This window comes from Cervus canadensis, chromosome 17 (assembly GCF_019320065.1).
Source record: "Cervus canadensis isolate Bull #8, Minnesota chromosome 17, ASM1932006v1, whole genome shotgun sequence".
Classification (NCBI taxonomy): Eukaryota; Metazoa; Chordata; class Mammalia; order Artiodactyla; family Cervidae; genus Cervus; species Cervus canadensis.
The window spans coordinates 54,673,825-54,692,882 of NC_057402.1; the positions used below are offsets into that span (position 1 = coordinate 54,673,825).

A 19,058-nucleotide genomic window follows, 5' to 3' on the forward strand; every position below is an offset into this window, starting at 1 on the left:
GAAGCCACTTCTCTGGGCTGATCCTAAGACGCTCCTCACTAGAGCCCATGGAAACACAATAGAGCATGTTCTAGAAAAGTGATTCCACAGGGGCCACAGCAACGATGTACAGGGCAAAACGCTCTCCTGTTCTGGTTCAGTCTGGAAGAGTGATGAAGCATCTAGCTGCAGCTGCTGCTGCTAAGTCACTTCAGTCGTGTCCGACTCTGTGCGACCCCATAGATGGCAGCCCACCAGGCTCCCCGTCCCTGGGATTCTCCAGGCAAGAACACTGGAGTGGGTTGCCATTTCCTTCTCCAATGCATGAAAGTGAAAAGTGAAAGTGAAGTCAGCTAAATGGATGTAACTCACATCACCAGACATAAGCGTGTCGGCGATAAAGGACAACCCTGAGCCAGACCAAGTTTCCCACGAAAGCAGTAAGTTTGGGTCTGTTTAACTCATCTGATGAACCGGGGATTAAGGTTCTTAAGATTTACTCTCATGTCTCTAATGATTTTAACATTTTAATTTAGTTTTTATTTATTTATTTAACATTTTAAAAGCAACAATTAGCATGTGTTCACACTGGTCACAGAAATTCTCACCTGTAGAAAGCATAATATCCATAAAAGTGGAACTTTGAGGAAGCGAATGCCTGTGAATATTCCCAGCTAATCAGCTTGTGGTGGCTGTGAGAGGGCTTCCCTGGTGGCTTAGATGGTAAAGAATCTGCCTGCAATGAGGGAGACCTAGGTTTGATCCCTGGATCGGGAAGATTCCCCTGGAGAAGTGAATGGCAACCCACTCCAGTATTCTTGCCTGGAGAATTCTAAGGACAGAGGAGTCTGGCAGGCTACAGTCCATGGGGTTGCAAAGATATGGACACGACTGAGTGACTAACACTAGATAGTTTAAATACTGGGTTGGCCAAAAACTTCTTTTGGGTTTTCATGTTCCAGAAAAACAAACTTCTTGGCCAACCCAATAATTTGCTACGTAGAATTACTATTAATATGACCAATAGTTGGTTTCCAAAGAAAGGCTTTACAGTAAGTCTTCTTTCTGAGTAATTAGAAAGTAACACTCGTTTCTGTTGGAGCCACACCTTTATTCAAGATACGGAAACCCTGTAGGAAAACACACATCTAGTTGGCAGAGCCAAGCCTGGGGTGAGTCACTGAATTTGATCTTTCCACAACTGCCACTATAAAAAGAGAATATGCTTTCTATAATCTGCCATGACAATTACAAGACAGAAAAAAAAATCCCTGAGTAAATATAATAACAAATCCTATTTGCACGAACAATAAAAGAAATGCCATTTTCTCAATGCCATGTAACAAAGTACACAAGCTTCCTCCTTAGAGCACACACTAAACACTGGCCACCTGGATCATAGACTAAATTTTGCTTGGCATCAGTTTCACTGCCTAATAGTTCTAGATTTATATGTTTATATCACAATTGATTTTCTATTTCAGCTTTTGTTGGCCCAGAAATGATAAGAAGCACCAACAGAGATAAGAGATGCTAGGTGCCAAGCCCTTAGTATCTTTGTCAGTAGAACTCAGAAACCTCTTTCTTGGGCATTCAAGGGAGTTGTCCTCCCAGGATTAGCCTTGAGCCCTTCAGTTCGAGCTGGACTGGGCTGACCATCCGGCCAGCTCTGTCAGGAAGGCAGGAGGAGGCCTGTCATGATTTCCTACCAAAGAGCTGGAGTTTTTGCTCCTCTGCATTTACAGACATAGTTTTCTCTCTTTAGAGATGACTCTAACACCCCAGGCAGAGGTTCTAGGTGACCACAAACCTCGTCCTGTTTAAATTGCTCGGGCTCATTCAAACAGGCACCATGTTCCTCACATCCCTCCCTGACAGGGCTTCAGAAGGCAGGACAGCTCTGACGGCAAAGCGGCACAGGGGACCCACAGAAGACACATCTGCTATTTCACAGTTTTAAAGAGGGAAGTCATCAGACTGTCTTGCAACCAAGCATAAGTTCAATCACCGTATTGACAACAGGGCTGTTTCTTCAGAGGTCAAATATCTTGTTGCTCATGTGAACTAACAAGCAAGGTTTGAAAAAAATTGGTGTAGTCGATCTTATTTACAAAGCAGAAATAGAGACACAGATGTAAAGAACAAATGTATGGATACCAAGGGGGGAAAGCTCAGGGGTGGGGGTGGTGGTGGGAAGAACTGTGAGATTGGGGCTGACATATATACAGTACTATGCATAAAATAGGTAAATAATGAGAACCTATTGTCCAGCACAGGCAACTCTACTCAATGTTCTGTGGCAACCTAAATGGGAAGGAAATCCAAAAAAGAGGGAATATGTGTACACGTTTGCTGATTCACTTTATTGTGCAGTAGAAACTAAGACAGCTTTGTGAAGCCACTATACTCCAAGAAAAATGGAAGAAAAATGCAGGGAGTTCTGTTTTTTTAAGAACTATGACAGGGTTAACAGGGCCTAGAGGACTTGGTTTAAATCCTTTTAAAATCAAGAAAGTCATTATAACAACGATGTATCGAAATCAGCCACTTACAATGAGTCCAACTGCTGTTCCAAGTGCTGTTTGTGGTTATGCAGCCAAGTTACACTGGTTAAAACAACAGGATTATTTATTCACTGGGTGAAATATATTAGAAAGAGGCAGATGACATGTATGGGCAATTAAAAACCCCAAAACTCAAGGAAGATGGACAGAAGAGGGTACCGCATTGAGAGAGAAGAGACTTGACCTTAGATTTCTATGATCTTTCGACGTTTCACTTTCTGTAGCATTTAATGATTGAAAAATGCTGTTAGTCATTTTCAACCTGTGGTTAGGCGGCAGGAACCACAGAACAGGAACTCCACTGTGGCAGGAGTTTTAGAAGCAAAAAGCTTTTTGTGTGGGTGAGTTCATGTACTATTTTAACTGGGTTGTATCCTTAGTCTCCTTTAAAGGTGTGGTTGCTATTTCTCCTACACAGTGCCCCTCCTCCTTTTCTCAGGCATTTTCCCTGTCTCCTTCGGAGCTGCATGGGAAACAGAGGAAAAAGCCCAGGTTTGCCACCTACCTCAGGTTTCTCTGACTCCACTGCTCACTTGATTCATTCCTTCAGGCTGGTTATTTCATGGTTCTGAGGTTAACTTTCCTCATCTTACCTGAGGGATGCTATGAACTTTCTCTCAGGTTTCTGAGCATTAAACATGATCACGTGTCTCATGCCAAGCACAGAAACTGGTGACCAGTTTAGTTCATCACCAGTAGCTGTTAATGAGAAGTGTGCTTTTCACCATGATGGCAGCACTCCTAATACTTCCTCCTAAGTTTTCACCTTTTCTAACTTTTTATCTCCCCAGCCTCCATTTCCTACCCTACTCTTATCATCACCTAACCTCTCTTAAGTGCTAAACATAGGCTAGAACACTGTGCTAAGTCCTTTATATAAATGAATCATTGCTCAGATCTATGCAGGTTTATTACATTAATACCAGGTTTTTTTGTTTTTTGGTTTTGGTTTTTGTTTTTTTTTTAAGGGAGAGTTGAATTTCAGACTTTAAGTGAAGTTACTGCTTACACAACCAGTTGCCAAGCCAGGATTGGATTTGAGGTCATTCTGACTTCAGCCTCAGTGGAGCTCTTCGAAGCCACCAATTACATCAATTACACTCCTCACCAGCTCACAGACCCACAACAACCTATAGAATGCCAGGTCGGTCTGACAGGCAGTTTAGCGTGTTTAACTCTCTTGTATCTAATTTCAAAGCTATTTTCTTGTGGGTGGTGGGGGTGTCTTGTGAATTCCTGACCTCCCAGCGGGCAGGGATCTTACAGAACATCTCCTAAGAACCCAAAGCCTTGCAGCGCACAGACTCGGAGCCCAGTAGATGAAGGCTTAATAAGAAAAGAAAGTGACAGGGCAGAGATAAAGAGTAAATACAGTGCATGATTATAGCAGGAGGAAAAGGAAAAGGAAGAAGTAGAAAAAATTCACAGGTAAGGAACAAAAGCAAATGTTGACTCAACGCCTTAGTGCCAGTCATCGCACTTAGGCATCTTTAAGAGACTCTTGAGACTGTCACCTCACCTTTAAAGATGAGAAACGGAGCTCCGTGTATCTGATTGGCCGGCTTCCAGCCACAATCGCAAGCACGGGGCACAGGTTTCCTGGGACGCCTGCCTCCGGCACCTCTTAGGGTCTGCGTGGTAAAAACGGAGGCGGTTCCCCTCCCACCGACCCTCTGCTGCTGCTGCTCAGTCGTGTCCGACTCTCTGCGACCCCATGGACTGTAGCCCACCAGGCTCTTCTGTCCATGGGATTCTCCAGGCAAGAACACTGGAGAAGGTTGCCAAGCCCTCCTCCAGGGGATCTCCCCAACCCAGGGATCTAACCCAGGTCTCCTGCATTGCCGGCCGATTCTTTACCGTCTGAGCCATTTAGGGAGAGACAAGGTGTGCGCATCAGCGAGACAAGCGATTAATTAAGCGATTACAGGTTTGCCAGCCACACTGGTCCACACTTCGTTCTTCCCTGCACTACAACGCGAGGAATCTCAACTCCCTTAACCAGACTTTTTGGACACATCTTCTTTTTCCTGTGAATCAACTCAGACGAAGGAGATAAACGTAACCGCTTGCTCTTCACCGAGCCAGAAGCCGGCGGCGGAGGCTCCTTGCCGCAGCCCGCGGAGCTCCTCCACGCGGCGCCGGCGCCGGGACGCCAGGGCTGCGGCTTCGGGGCGGTGCTGGGCCGCCTTCCCGCTCCGGGGGCGGGGCCGGCGGGGGCGGGGCGCGGAGGCGGGGCCGGCGGGGGCGGGGCGCGGAGGCGGGGCCGGCGGGAGGCGGGGCCGAGGAAGTCGCGATGCCCCGGCCCCCGCCGCGTCCCTTGGAGCTCGCGAGTGGCGGCGGCAGCAGCCCCGGTGGCTGGGCCCACGCAGGTAAGGGGCTCGCGCCGGCCCCTCTGCAGCTCCCGGGACGCGGCCTCTGACAGGTGAAGCCGCGCGGGCGAGCGGGGCAACCGGGCTGCTCCTTGCTCCTGCGGGGAGGGCAGGGGTGTCCGCTGCCAACAGAACCTGGGATCCTGAGCGGCCGGGAAGGGAAGCCAGTGGAGCTGCCGGTTCAGGAGTCAGAAAGGTACGCCAAGCATCGGGGTGCGGGAGGGCGCACCAGGGCAGGGCAGCCTGCCCCGGGATCTCTTTGCATTTTGAAGGACCTACGTTTGGTCTCCCTGGGGACTCCTTTCTGAAGAGGCCAGTCCCTCATTTGGGCGGAATTAGATGCTCCCCCTTCGTGGAAACCCGGAGAATCCACTTGGGTTCCTTGCTCAGAGAGCCCACTGATAATTGTGTATAGGTTACAGAGTGTCTCGTAACAGTAAAAAAAAAAAAAAAAATACGGCGGTAGTGGTGGCGAACTCGAGAGGCAATTGCTTCAGCAATTAGTTCCCCAGCGCACTGTCCATTTGTTAAGCAAATAGTGCGTTGATGGCTGGTAAATCTGGTTGGGTTTCCACGAAGTGGATTAGAGCGTCTGAAGCAACTTGCGCGCGGTGTGTGGGGATTTCACCCGTGCCTCGGTGCTTACCCGAGCCTGCTCTAGAAATTTCATCGGCATCGGGCACTTGGAGTTACCGAAGAGCCTCGCGGTGAACCTGGGGACTCTAGAAAAACCTGCTTCACCGACGCACCAAATCACAAACAGGTGTATGGATTCGATTCCATTAGCAATCACTTTTTGCTTGGATCAGCAGCATTTCAATTTAACTGATGTTAGTTGCACGTCTGTCAAGGGGGGAAGCTCTAGGAGAGCACACAGGCTGGTGTGCTGTGAGTAGCACAGGTGTGGAAACAAAAGGGAATTTTTGGGCAGTCCTTTCTCACAGGTGAATGTTTAGATAGCAGTGGCACATTGTGCTTTTGTCTTTGCGGCACCTCTTTGATCTCTGGTAATAAGCATTTTAAATGTAGGGGAAATGAAAATCTTTAGAGAGTATTTATCGTTAGCCTGGTCACAACCAAAGTGGCAAGGATTCTCCAAACATCCTTAAAATAAGGTTAGTTTTGTTGTTCAGTTGCAAAGTCACGTCTGATGCTTTGCAGCTCCACCGACAGCAACACCAGGCTCCTCTGTCCTCCACTATCTCCCGGAGTTTGCTAAAACTCATGTTCATTGAGTCTTTGATGCCGTCCAACCGTCTCATCCTCTGCTGCCCCCTTCCCCTCCAGCCCTCAGCCTTTCCCAGCATCAGGGTCTTTTCCAATGAGTCCACTCTTCCCATACGGTGGCCAAAGGATTGGTGCTTCAGCATCAGTCCTTCCAGTGGATGTTCAGAATTGATTTCCTTTAGGACTGACCTGTTTGATCTCCTTGCAGTCCATGGAACTCTCAAGAAAAGTCAGCTCTGTACCAAGCACCATGCTAGTCACTTTACGTAAAATGTTGCATAAAATTCACCAAGAAGATGTTACTAGCTCTGAACAGATGAGAAACTAAGGCAGGGAAAAATCCAGGAATTTGTTCACAGGAACTGGTGGACCTGGGAGTTGAGTGTGGATATTTCTGAGTGCAGAATCCATGCTTTTTCACTATTCCAAGTTACTGTGAGACAGTGTAAATATGCAGATTTAATAGAAATGAGCATTCAGATTTACACATCTTGAGAGTTAAAGTTGTCATTTAGCTGCTACGTTGTGACCGGCTCTGCGACCCCATGGACTGTGGCCCCCCAGGCTCCTGTGCCCGTGGGATTTCCCAGGAGAAAATACTAGAGTGGGTTGCCATTTCCTTTTCCAGGGGATCTTCGCAACCCAGGGATCAAACTCAAGTCTCCTGCTTGCCAGGTGGATTTTTTGCCACTGAGTCGCGTGGGAAACTCATCGTGAATAAAACGAACATTTGTTTTCATTCTGTTTGGGTTGTTAAACTGGGACTAATCTGGGACAAGATGAACAGTATTTTAAAAAATACAAAATTTATTATGTGTCTTCCTTAGCATGTTTTTAAGGACCTAATATAGCCAAACTGGGCAAATTAGTAAAACTTTATATGTATCCTGTGTGTATTACACATTGAAGTATCAGCTAATTTTCATATTATTCATATGCTTTACTGTATTTCATCTTGATTTCTACCCAGAGTTTACAGGTAAATAGAGGTCACTGTTGCCACCTAGAAAGGACTTTGTGTGTATGTATAAATCTATAACCATAGCTGAATATATATAATATTTATTTTAAAAGGTATATCTGTTTTTCCTTAAATGTCTCTCTAGAAGTACAGAGTACTCCAACATGCTTATTTAGGAGAGAATCCTAAAATATCAATTTAGCCTTTTGAGTGAATGATCCATAACAGCTCAATGGATGATTTCTTTAAGTGCATGTAAACCGCACAAGTGATTTTCAAATTAAAGTTATTATATTGTTTAGGATGAGAATGAAAATAGTACTTAGAATTTTAAATACTATCTTCTGACATGGAGAGCACTTCGTTTCTTAAAACCTTCCTTGCAATTGCTGGTAATTACCTAAGAAAATTGAGGGGTTTCATATCGAAATTATCTTCAGCTGTAGAAGAAAGAGTTTTCTGTTGAAGAAAGGCTTTTTGCCTGTGTTGGGAGGATCAGGTAGATACTCTGCCTGGACTGTGTTTGGCACATTTCGCCCCCACCCCATCTTCATTGGATAGAGAGATCGACAAGACACCTTGAACTTCTTAAAAGCATTTGAAGTCCTACCTGGCTGGTGTTTATAAAAGTGTGGTTGGCTTGGTTAAGATGCTGTAAGGAAGGGGCACGATGGATGATGTTTTGGAGAAATTTACAGAAAAGGTAAAGGACCAAAGAGAAGTGTGTGCATGGGGTGTGAAGGGGGCAGTTCCCGATTTTGTGACACCTGAAAGGTAAACAGTAAGGGGATCCTCATTAAGAAAAATAATACCAAATTAGCCATGAAAGTGAATACTTACCCAGAACAGAAAAAAATTACAACCATTTGCTGGTGATTGCTTTCTTGTTTCTACTGAGATCTTTTGGGGCCCTTTACCAGAAATGCTTACATAAAAATGCTTACTGATTGCAACCTTGTCCCTGAGAACACTCAGCATCTCCTAGCGAGAGGCTTGAAGCCCTCGGGGCGGTGGGGGGGGGGGGGGTTGGCCAATGCCAGTGAGAGACCAGAAATTGAAGCTCCCTTACCTTCAAAGCGTGGGAGCACCCGTTGTGGTTGGAGGCCAAGAATGAATGGTCCACTGAGTGGAAAAGCTGCTGGCTGGGGTGAGGGGATCGTGGGCTCATTGTGGTCTCAGGGCCCTTCCTTTCCAGTAAACAGTTGTGAGAGGAAGCTCCTGTCGGTCCCTGAGACTTTCCATTTTAGTTGGTTCTCCAGGCATGCCTTTGGTTGTTGGCGCTCCGGCTTTCATTCTCTGTCGCCATTTACTGAGGGTTCTCTGTGTCCCGTGCACTGAGTAAGGCCAGGTTCTGATTGTCGGGAAGCTCCTGGTCCCCTGGAGCTGATTTCATGGATGCCAGTATGGTGTTCATGCCAGTGCAGAGGTCTGATGCTTGAGTTGAGTTTGGAATCATGGGTGGAGATATGTGGACAGTCATAGGAAGCCCCGGAAGTTTGGACCCATACACCGTCCTCCACTGATGCAGAGAAGCCCCGTCGTCAGTAATTTTCCACAAGTCTTTCCAGACCAGTAGCACCTGCCCCCATGTCCCTGAGATGAACTTGTTAAAAATGCATGTTCTCAGGCCCCATCCCAGGCCACCTGAATCAGAAGCTCTGTGTCTATGGCACAGTGGTCGGTGTTTTAAGATGCCTCCCAGGTGATTCAGGTGCAGGCTATAACGTTTGAGAACCATTGCTTTTAGTGTTTAAGAGAACTGGTAGGGCATAGAATCCCTTGGGAAGATGAGAGGCATGAGATTAGTACTAAGGTTTATATATTACTATTGTAATATAGTTATATTGATAGAGCACTTAGATTATGCCAGGCATTGTGATAAGAAATATTAATTCCTTTAATCATCAATGCAACCCCTGATCGCAGAGAATTGGACACAACTGAGCGACTCAACAGCAACAACCACCTGAGAGCTATTATCACTCCAGTAATTTATTTAAATTTATTTATTTGGATTCTTTTTTTTTTTTTTTTTGACAGGGGGTGGGGGGGCTTCCCTGGTAGCTCAGAGGGTAAGAATCTGCCTGCAATGCGGGAGACCTGGGTTGTTCCCTGGGTTGGAAAGACCCTCTGGAGGAGGGCCTGGCAACCCACTGCAGTATTCTAGCCACTGCAGTATTCTAGCCTGGAGAATCCCCATGGACAGAGGAGCCTGGCGGGCTACAGTCCATAGGATCTCAAAGAGTTGGACATGACTGTGTCGCTAAGCACAGCACAGCTTCCTTTTTTTAAAATTGGAGTATATAGTTGATTTACAGTGTTTTGTTAGTTTCTGATGTACAGCAAAGTGATACAATTATACATATTACACTGTATCATATTCTTTCCCACTATGGTTTATTACAGGAAGTTGAATATATTTCCCTATGCCACATAGTAGGACCTTGCTGTTTACTTTTTTCCCCTTGGGCTCTTTCTCATCTGCCTTTCTGTTAACTGTTGCTGTTTCCTGAGGTCCCATCCTCTGTGGAGATGGACGTGAAGATTGCTCCATTTAAATGTGAGAAAGCCATAGCACAGACAGACAAGGGTGTTGTCCCAGGCCACACCGGTTCAGCCAGGATCCAAGGCAGGCAGTGTGGTTACAGTGCCCACCTTCCCTCTCTGGGAAGGCCATCTCTGCCTTTGTTTTGTGTTGGTCTCGTGGGAGAGGTCTGGAAGGTGGGCGTGGGTCGTCTCGGCATGGCCCTGTTTGCCGACCACTCAGGGTGAACAGGTTTCTCTTTCGGGAACCAATGCCCAATGAGAGAGGAAGAATGTTGTTGGCTTTCAGTCTTACTGCAAACTTTGACATTTCGTAAGCAAGTGGACGTGATTGCATATATATGATTACCTAACGTGGAGCACCTCTTTCCCCAGCTGAATGACGGGCTCACGTGGATTTCCCCAGTAGGGGATGGTGGAAAGTGGCCTTGTTTGGTGATTCTGGAATTTGATCTGGGTATTAGCCGACCCCCTCCTCAGGCCATGGAGGACTTGAAGATGATGGAGGCACCTAGGACACCTGTGCTTTTGCATTTTCATAGTTTTTCTTTTCCTTCTGGGAAAGAAAGATCATTCTCCATGATTCTGTACATTTTATCATGAAATAGCTCCAACATGTCAGGCAGCATGAAAAGAATATGTATTTATATTATGAGTGCATGTGGCAGTGTGTGAAATGATGATTTACCTTTGGGTGTGAGCCTCAGATTAATAAGTCTTTTTACCTCTGCTTCAGAGAGAGACGTTTAGACACTGTCAATTTGAGCTTATGGCAGGCAGTGGAATCTAATTCTGTGAGTACTGACTGTCTTTCTCATGTGGTCATTCATTCATATGGTCATTTTTGCCTCTTCAGTTGTGCTCAGCATTCATTTAGGCACTGGAGAGAAATACAGTGGTGACCAGCCAGACACGATCCCTGCAGACTAGCAGAAAAAAACTCGGGTGAGTGGAGTTACATGCCCTAATTCTGGCAGTGAGTTGTTAGGAGAGGAGTTAAATTGTCAAAGTTCAGAAGTGATGTATGGGGCATGGTTTAAGGCAGTAGGAAAGCAGAGGTGTGGAAGGATCTGCGAGAGATATAGATTACAGAGGTGACCAGGTGGATGTGGGTGGTGAGAGGGATTGTCAGGGCTGAGGTCTGTGTCTTGGGCCCCAAGGTTGGTGCCAGGAGCATAGGACAGGACTAGAGAAGACTGTTCTCTACAGAATAATGGATGTCGTGAGTTTGAAATGTGTGGATGGCTCAAAGGTAGAGATTTGGGTAGGCAGATAGAATAATGCAGCTGACATGACAACTGAATAATCCAATGGATGGAATAATATCAACAGCTAAATATGTTCTCTCTTGAGGAGAGTGGGGAGGAGACGTTCACTGAGGAACGTGAGCATTTCTCCTGGGTGGGCGGGATAGCAATTCACTCCAGTTCCTTTGACTTGGAAGATGCTCAAGGTTTCCCTCCGCGCATTCTTTCCAGGGTGGAGACAAATCCACTCCCTCTGGCCTTTTGCATATATGATAGCCTGAGCTCTGCTCGGTGGGAAGAGGCCCTCAGTGCAGAAAAGCAGGCTGGGTGGGTGAGTGACAGGGGGCTTGGTCAGATTTTGAGCCCATCTTACTGTTACAAGTTAAAATGACTCACCACCTTTCCTCTTAATTTGTTATGCTGCGTTGTTAGAAACACTCATTTGTCATTCATGTGTATCATGTTTGTTGTAAATGAACTGTATCACCTGGGTAGGCTGTATATATACACATATACATGGGGCTGTGGTAGAGAATCCACCAGTCTATGCAGGAGACACAGGAGATGTGGGTTTAACCACTGGCATCGGAAGATCCGCTGGAGGAGGGGGTGGTGACCCACTCCAGTGTTCTTGCCTGGAAAGTCCCTTGGACAGAGGAGCCTGGTGGGCCACAGTCCATGGGGTCACAAAGAGTCGTACACAACTTTAACGACTGAGCACATACACATACATATACTTACATGTACACATGCATACACACACACATACATATAGGTAGTTTGTATATATTATGTAGATTGCCCAGGGCTGTTTTGTAGCTGCTACAGATGTTACAAGATTCCTTTTTGTATAGAGGATGTATACATTTTTGTATACAGAATGTATCCTTTTGTATAAAGGATGTGGGTTTTTCTAGGTACTCAGAGTTAAGCAGAAGGCTTGTTTAAAACATGTGTTAGAAAGTAGCTGGAATACATATTTGTTCTTTTATCCAAAAGCTGTGTATTATGAGTGTGTATTATGTTTGCTGTGTGCTAGAATCTTCCGTGTGAATAGACCAGAGAGCGCCCTGTCTCTTTAGAGCCTAGAGGGGAAGTCAGGCAGCGTGACGGGTGAATACTATAGCCCTTCCTTATAGCTCAGTTGGTAAATAAAATGCCTGCAATGCAGAGAGACCTGGGTTCAATCCCTGGGTTGGGAAGGTCCTCTGGGGAAGGAAATGGCAACCCATTCCAGTATTTTTGCCTGGGAAATCCCATGGACAGAGGATCCTGGCGGGCTACATGGGGTTGCAAGGGTCGGGCACAGCTTAGCGATGAAATCACCACCAAGTGAGGGTGAGGCATGGCGTGGGGTGGGGTGGGGTCGGGTGGGGTAGGGGTTATAGGAGGCAAGCAGTGAAGGGTGGCCTCCAGAGGCAGGATTGCCAGCGCTTAGCGGGAGGAATGGGCAGGCACATCAGCCATGGAGGAAGATTTGGAAAAAAGAGATTGTTTTGAGAAACTGATGGATGGATGCTTTTGAGAAACTGAAAGTTTCAGATAGTTCATTAAAAGTCAGTCATAAAAAGGAACAAAATTGGGTCATTTATAGAGACATGGAGGGGCCTAGAGTCTGTCATATGGAGTGAAAGTCAGAAAGAGCAAAACACATGTTGTATATTTGTTGTAAAGTCTGTCCGGAAACCAAGCACCACACTTGGAGAGTTGGAGAACTCAGGTTTATTACGCTGGTGGGCCCAGAGGAGTTAACACTTCCAGCTCTGGGCCCCAAACAAAGGAGTTACAGAGTTTTTGTAGACAGTGCATGACCCCAGACTTTAGTGGGCAGTGCTGACTGTGAGTAGGCTAGTTCAGAGTAGGGGTTTCGTGCATGCAGGTGGTTAGGACAAGCAGTGGGGGATGCCTGATCTTTACACAAACAGACATGATTTTGCCTGAGCACAGGGGCTGGGTAACTGACAAGGGGAGTGAGGTAAGTTTCAGCTGCAAGCATTGTTGCAAGTTTCTTTCTTCCCAAAACTATGTAACTTACATGACTTTGCAAGGAGCTAGCTGAGTTGCAGAGGCAGAACTGAGCGTGAGGTTATTTCTAGCTGCGTGCAAGATTTCAAATTTTCCTCTTGATATTAACGCAGGTATGTGGAAGCTAAGAAAATGGTACAGGTGAACCTGTTTGCCGGGCAGAAATAGAGATGCAGACGCAGGGAACAGGTGTGTGGAGACGGTGGTGGTGGGTAGGATGAACTGGGAGATTGGGATGGATGGATGTGCTCTGCCGTATAGTGCAGGGAGCTCCGCTCACTGCTCTGTGACGAGTGAGCTGGGGATACAGGAGGGAGGTCCAAGAAGGAGGGGATGTATGTATACACAGAGCTGATTCACTGTGTTATGTAGCAGAAACCGACACAACTTTGTAAAGCAACCATCCTCCAACTTAAATCAGCTAATAAAGAAGAATGTTCATGAGAGACCTATGAACCGATCAGGAAAAACCAAAAGTATTGAACTTACGTCTCTGTGACCATGACTATGTCCAGAGCTAAGGTGCAGAAGCAAAGAACAACACAAACCCTCCAAGCCTCCCAAAGTCAAATGAAACCACAAACAAATAATGATTGTGTAATACTTTCTGGTTTTGGTTGTGAGGGTGGACCATTTTTAGCGTTATGAAAGAAGTTCAGGGTTAGTCTGAAAACTTAGGTAGTATGTCAGAGAAGAACATTGTATTACTTGAACAGTAACCGGCATTATTGGGATATGATAGTCTTGCATAATATGGAAGATTAGATTTAAATATATAAATTAGTGTAGCTGTATAGGTTTGTAGTCTGGAAATGCTTTTAGGGTTTCAGCCCTTTCTCTGCTGCATGGCCCCTATGACAATTTGGGGCCTAGAGATTTAGAGGCTTGTTTACCCTCTCATTGGTAACAAAATGTCCTGTACGGTGTATCTATTAATCTTTGTCCTACAGTTTCTTGTCTGTTGCAGGATCATGCTCTGAAATTCAATATCCTCATCTTCTCTGACTCTTTACCTCCACAGAGTCCCTCCACCCCTTTCCTTATCTCCTCTTCTGTCATGCGGGTTTCTTCCTACCTAGTTCACTGTTTCAGTTCAGTTCAGTCGCTCAGTCCTGTCCGACTCTTTGCGACCCCATGAACCGCAGCACGCCAGGCCTCCCTGTCCATCACCAACTCCCGGAGTTTACTCAAACTCATGTCCATTGTGTCGGTGATGCCATCCAGCCATCTCATCCTCTGTTGTTCCCTTCTCCTCCAGCCTTCAATCTTTCCTGGCATCAGGGTCTTTTCCAGTGAGTCAGTTCTTTGCATCAGGTGGCCAATGAGTATTGGAGTTTCAGCTTCAGCCTCAACATTAGTCGTTCAAATGAACACCCAGGACTGATCTCCTTTAGGATGGACTGGTTGGATCTCCTTGCAGTCCAAGGGGACTCTCAAGAGTCTTCTCCAACACCACAGTTCAAATGCATCCATTTTTCAGCACTCAGCTTTCTTTATAGTCCAACTCTCACATCCATACATGACTACTGGAAAAACCATAGCTTTGACTAGACGGACCTTTGTTGGCAAAGTAATGTCTCTGCTTTTTACTATGCTGTATAGGTTGGTCATAACTTTCCTTCCAAGGAGTAAGCGTCTTTTAATTTCATGGCTGCAGTCACCATCTGCAGTGATTTTGGAGCCGGAAAAATAGTCTGTCACTATTTCCATGATTTCTCCATCTATTTGCCGTGAAGTGATGGGATCAGATGCCGTGATCTTTGTTTTCTGAATGTTGAGTTTTAAGCCAGCTTTTTCACTCTTCTCTTTCACTTTCATCAAGAGGCTCTTTAGTTCTTCTTCACTTTCTGCATTAAGGGTGGTGTCATCTGCATAGCTGAGGTTATTGATATTTCTCCTGACAGTCTTGATTCCAGCTTGTGCTTCATTCAACCCAGCATTTCTCACGATGTACTCTGCATATAAGTTAAATAAGCAGGGTGACCGTATACAGCCTTGACGTACTCCTTTCCCTATTTGGAACCAGTCTGTTTTTCCATGTCCAGTTCTAACTGTTGCCTCCTGATCTGCATACAGATTTTTTAGGAAGCAGGTAAGGTGGTCTGGTATTCTCAGCTCTTTAAGAATTTTCCACAGTCTGTTGTGATTTACACAGTCAAAGGCTTTGGCATAGTCAATAAAGCAGAAATAGATGTTTTTCTGGAACTCTCTTGCTTTTTCGATGATCCAATGGATGTTGGCAATTTGACCTCTGGTTCCTCTGCAATTGCTAAATCCAGCTTGAACATCTGGAAGTTCACAGTTCACTACTGTTGAAGCCTGGCTTGGAGAATTTTGATCATTACTTTGCTAGTATGTGAGATGAGTGCAATTGTGCAGTAATTTGAACATTTCTTTGGCATTGCCTTTCTTTGGGATTGGAATTAAAACTGACCTTTTCCAGTCCTGTGGCCACTGCTGAGTTTTCCAAATTTGTTGGCACATTGAGTGCAACACTTTCACAGTGTCATCTTTTAGGATTTGAAATAGTTAAACTGGAATTCCATCACCTCCACTAGCTTTGTTCGTAGTGATGCTTCCTAAGGCCCACTTGACTTTGCTTTCCAGGATGTCTGGCTCTAGGTGAGTGATCACACCATCATGGTTATCTGGGTCATGAAGATCTTTTTTGTATAGTTCTTCTGTGTTTTCTTGCCACCTTTTCTTAATATCTTCTGCTTCTGTTAGGTCCATACCATTTCTGTCCTTTATTGTGCCCATCTTAGGAATGAAATGTTCCCTTGGTATCTCTAATTTTCTTGAAGAGATCTCTAGTCTTTCCCATTCTGTTGTTTTCCTCTATTTCTTTGCATTGATCGCTGAGGAAGGCTTTCTTATCTCTCCGTGCTATTCTTTGGAACTCTGCATTCAAATGGGTATATCTTATATATTGTTTCAGGACCTTGTTAAAATGCTTTTGCAGAAGTTGCCTTCCATATTTTAGGCATGTTGAAACAAGTAGAATTTCTCTGAAATTTCTTTCACTCTGTTTAATCTCAGGTGAGCTGGCACAGAGATACTTAGCTTTAGCCAAGAATGAGAAAGAACGTTCCCAGGAAGTTTCCTGTGTTAGTATTTGAACCAGAAGAGATAGCAGCACTGAAAAGGTACATGACAAATTGTTTTTTAAATGTCATGAACTCTGTGTGTGAGATACACACAGATAAAAGTTTAAACACAAGAGGCCTAGCCCTGGTCATTAAGAACAGCGTAGTATTGAGTTGCTCTATTAATTACTTCCTTTCCAACTTCCAGTCTTAAGTCATTTTTGTCTTTATCACCATAAGCTCAAGATCCTAAGTCACTAATTTATTGCGTAGTTTTAGGGTTCATTGGCCAATATGTGCCTTTTCATTGGCAGCGTTTTTTTTTTTCTTCTTGAATGGAAGATGTTTTTGGCTTTTCCTAGTTTTTAGGACATACAGGCCCAGCCGCTATATTTCATTTAATGTACCAGCAGCCTGCTATTGCTGAGTTTGTTAGGTGGCAGCATTATTTTATTTATTCTAATCTTGTCATGGACCCTTCTAGGTAGTATGCGTGTGTGCTCAACTCTGCCCAACTCTTTGCAGCTCCACTGACTATAGCCCACCAGGCTTCTCAGTCCATGAGATTCTCAAGTGGTTTGCCATTTGAATACCACAGTGGTTTGCCATTTCCTACTCCAGAGGATCTCCCCAACCCAGGGGTCGAACCCACGCCTCTTGGGTCTCCTGCATTGGCAGGTGGATTCTTAACCCCTGAGCTGCCTGGGGAGCCCCTCCTAGGTGGGGGTCATCCCTGTTTAATAGAAGCAAACATTGAGACTCAGAGAAGCCCAGGAACCCCCACCGGGATGGCATGTTCCTTTTTTCCCAACTATTCCATTCCATCCAGTGCTTTCAACCATTCTACTCTGCCTCGCTTCCCAGTGAAGCTGTTTAACCACAAGACTAGAGTCTGTTCCGAATAAGACTCCAGGAATTTCCCTGCATCCTGGGATTGGAAGCAGCTGGTCCTCTCATCCCAGGGTGAAGGCGGAGTGGAAGCCTTTCACCTCAGAGGCTGCTTTCAGCGCAGCCATGAAGCCCTGGAATTCTGCTAGACCCTCCTCTGAGGATGAATTTGACATGGTTTGATAAATACATCCCTTCAGAGCAGTTTCTTGCCCAAAGATTACGAATACACAAAGTTGGATATTTTGAAAGGGTCTCTCTCCTTTATCTGACTCGAGTGATGCATAAAACATGCAATTGTTGTCATAGATTTGTGGAGTAAAGCATGTGGTCCCTTCCACTAAACACCTTGCGTCATTCTTAAATGTTTACAGGAGAACTGCCTCCTGGTATTCTTGTGGTTTTAAATTGATGTGAGCTTTTAAATACATACAGATGTTGACATTTCAAACTTTGGATAAAATTCCTGCTGAGCAAGTGATTAATGCTTTTTTGTTACTCATTCGTTCACTGCTAAGCATTAAATGCATTTGTCAAATAGATCTTTCGAGGGTCCATAGTGCGCCGACAAGGTTGATGTTTTGTTTAATGTGGTCTTGGGGAAACTGGAGTGACTTGTGCTGGACATTCTGCGTGTCCCCCTGGGGGCTTCTGACACATCACCTAGGTAACCTCCTCTAGTGGACTTTGAGTCTGGCCTCGTGGGATGCGACAGCAGCTGATGCAGTTGACGTGGTGGCAGTCGGGATGGAGAGGGCGTAAGGAGGGCTCCTTAGCACCCTGCCGACTGAAGTCCTGCGCACGGCGCCCTGTGCTTTTGAACAGAACACTCATCAAGGTCATCTGCATTCATTCCAGTTGGAAACCATGCCGACATTCATATATGTCAGGAGAGAGAGGTTGGTGCTTTGGTTAAACTGGGTTTTTTTTTTTTTAATGCAGATTTTGCTGACCAGTTCTGGATGTCTTGTCGGTGTGATTTTGATAGTTCTTTGGTGTAATAACATCCTGAATCTAACCAGTTGGAAAACCAACAACCTGGCCTTGAAATGTTTTTTTGGTAGTGACTATGAGTCAGGGCTAACTGAGTGAGAACTTAGAAAGCAGATTTTATGGTTGCTTTTAATGTTACATGACAAAGTAGGGTGTGAAACAGTGTAGAGCAAAACCCCTTTTACACACACACGTATCACTGTTACTATGTGCAAGTGTATGAGTGAGCTTCCCCGGTGGCTCAAGACGGTAGAGCATCTGCCCGCAGTGCGGGAGGTGTGGGTTTGATCCCTGGGTCAGGAAGATCCTCTGGAGAAGGAAATGGCAACCCCCTCCAGTATTCTTGCTTGGAGAACCCCATGGACAGAATCCTATGGACCACAGTCCATGAGGTCACCAGGGGTTAGACACAGCAGCCCACAGTATGTGCACATGTGTGTGTATTTGTTCGTTGTTTTGGAGATGAGCACTAGAAACTTACTAGTGGTTACTTTATGGAAATGGTCTAGTCGGGGCGGGCTGAGTCACTTTTCATTACATGCCTCTCTGCATGATTACAATTTCTTAAAGGCACATGTGGAAAAAATATCCCCATGGTTAATTGGATGGTGAGATGATAGGTCTTTTATTAATGTATTTAAGATGTCATTAAAACTCCTTGGACATGAGAATATTAAAAATACTTTGAATTTGTTTAACATTTTATAGCTTTTAAAAAGTCTTTAGTATCTTTTGTTAGGTTTTATCAGCCAAACATCTTCTCCATTCGAGATCCGGAAACATTACAGTGTCTGGTAGTTGAAATGATTAAGCAGAGAAAAGTTTCCAAAATTCTGTCTACTCAGTGGGCCTTCCTGGAAGCCACTCTGACATTTGTAGGACTTCGTCATGTCCAAAGCTTGGGCTCATTATTTTTAAATGGAGATGAAAATACTTACCTTGGACTGCTGTGATGCTTAATAATAATAATCCCTGAAGAGTGCCTTGTGAATAATAAGTGCTTTATAAATTCCTCTTAGGGCTTCTCTGGTGGCTCAGTGGTAGAGAATCTGCCTGCCAATACAGGAGACATGGGTTCAGTCCCTGGGTTGGGAAGATCCTCTGGAGAAGGAAATGGCAACCTATTCTAGTCTTCTTGCCTGGGAAATCCCATGGACAGAGGAGTCTGGTGGGCT

General features: G+C 45.2%; 1 protein-coding gene across 4 annotated transcripts in view; it reads left to right on the plus strand.

Moving 5' to 3' along the window:
• Positions 1-4,800: 4,800 nt before the first annotated feature.
• MCTP2 (multiple C2 and transmembrane domain containing 2) overlaps positions 4,801-19,058 on the plus strand; it is a 254,411-nt gene continuing 240,153 nt past the window's right edge. For all 4 annotated transcript variants that reach the window (XM_043489630.1, XM_043489631.1, XM_043489629.1 and 1 more), the window contains exon 1: positions 4,801-5,108. The gene's annotated coding sequence lies outside the window, so the exon portion shown is untranslated. The remainder of the gene's footprint in view (positions 5,109-19,058) is intronic.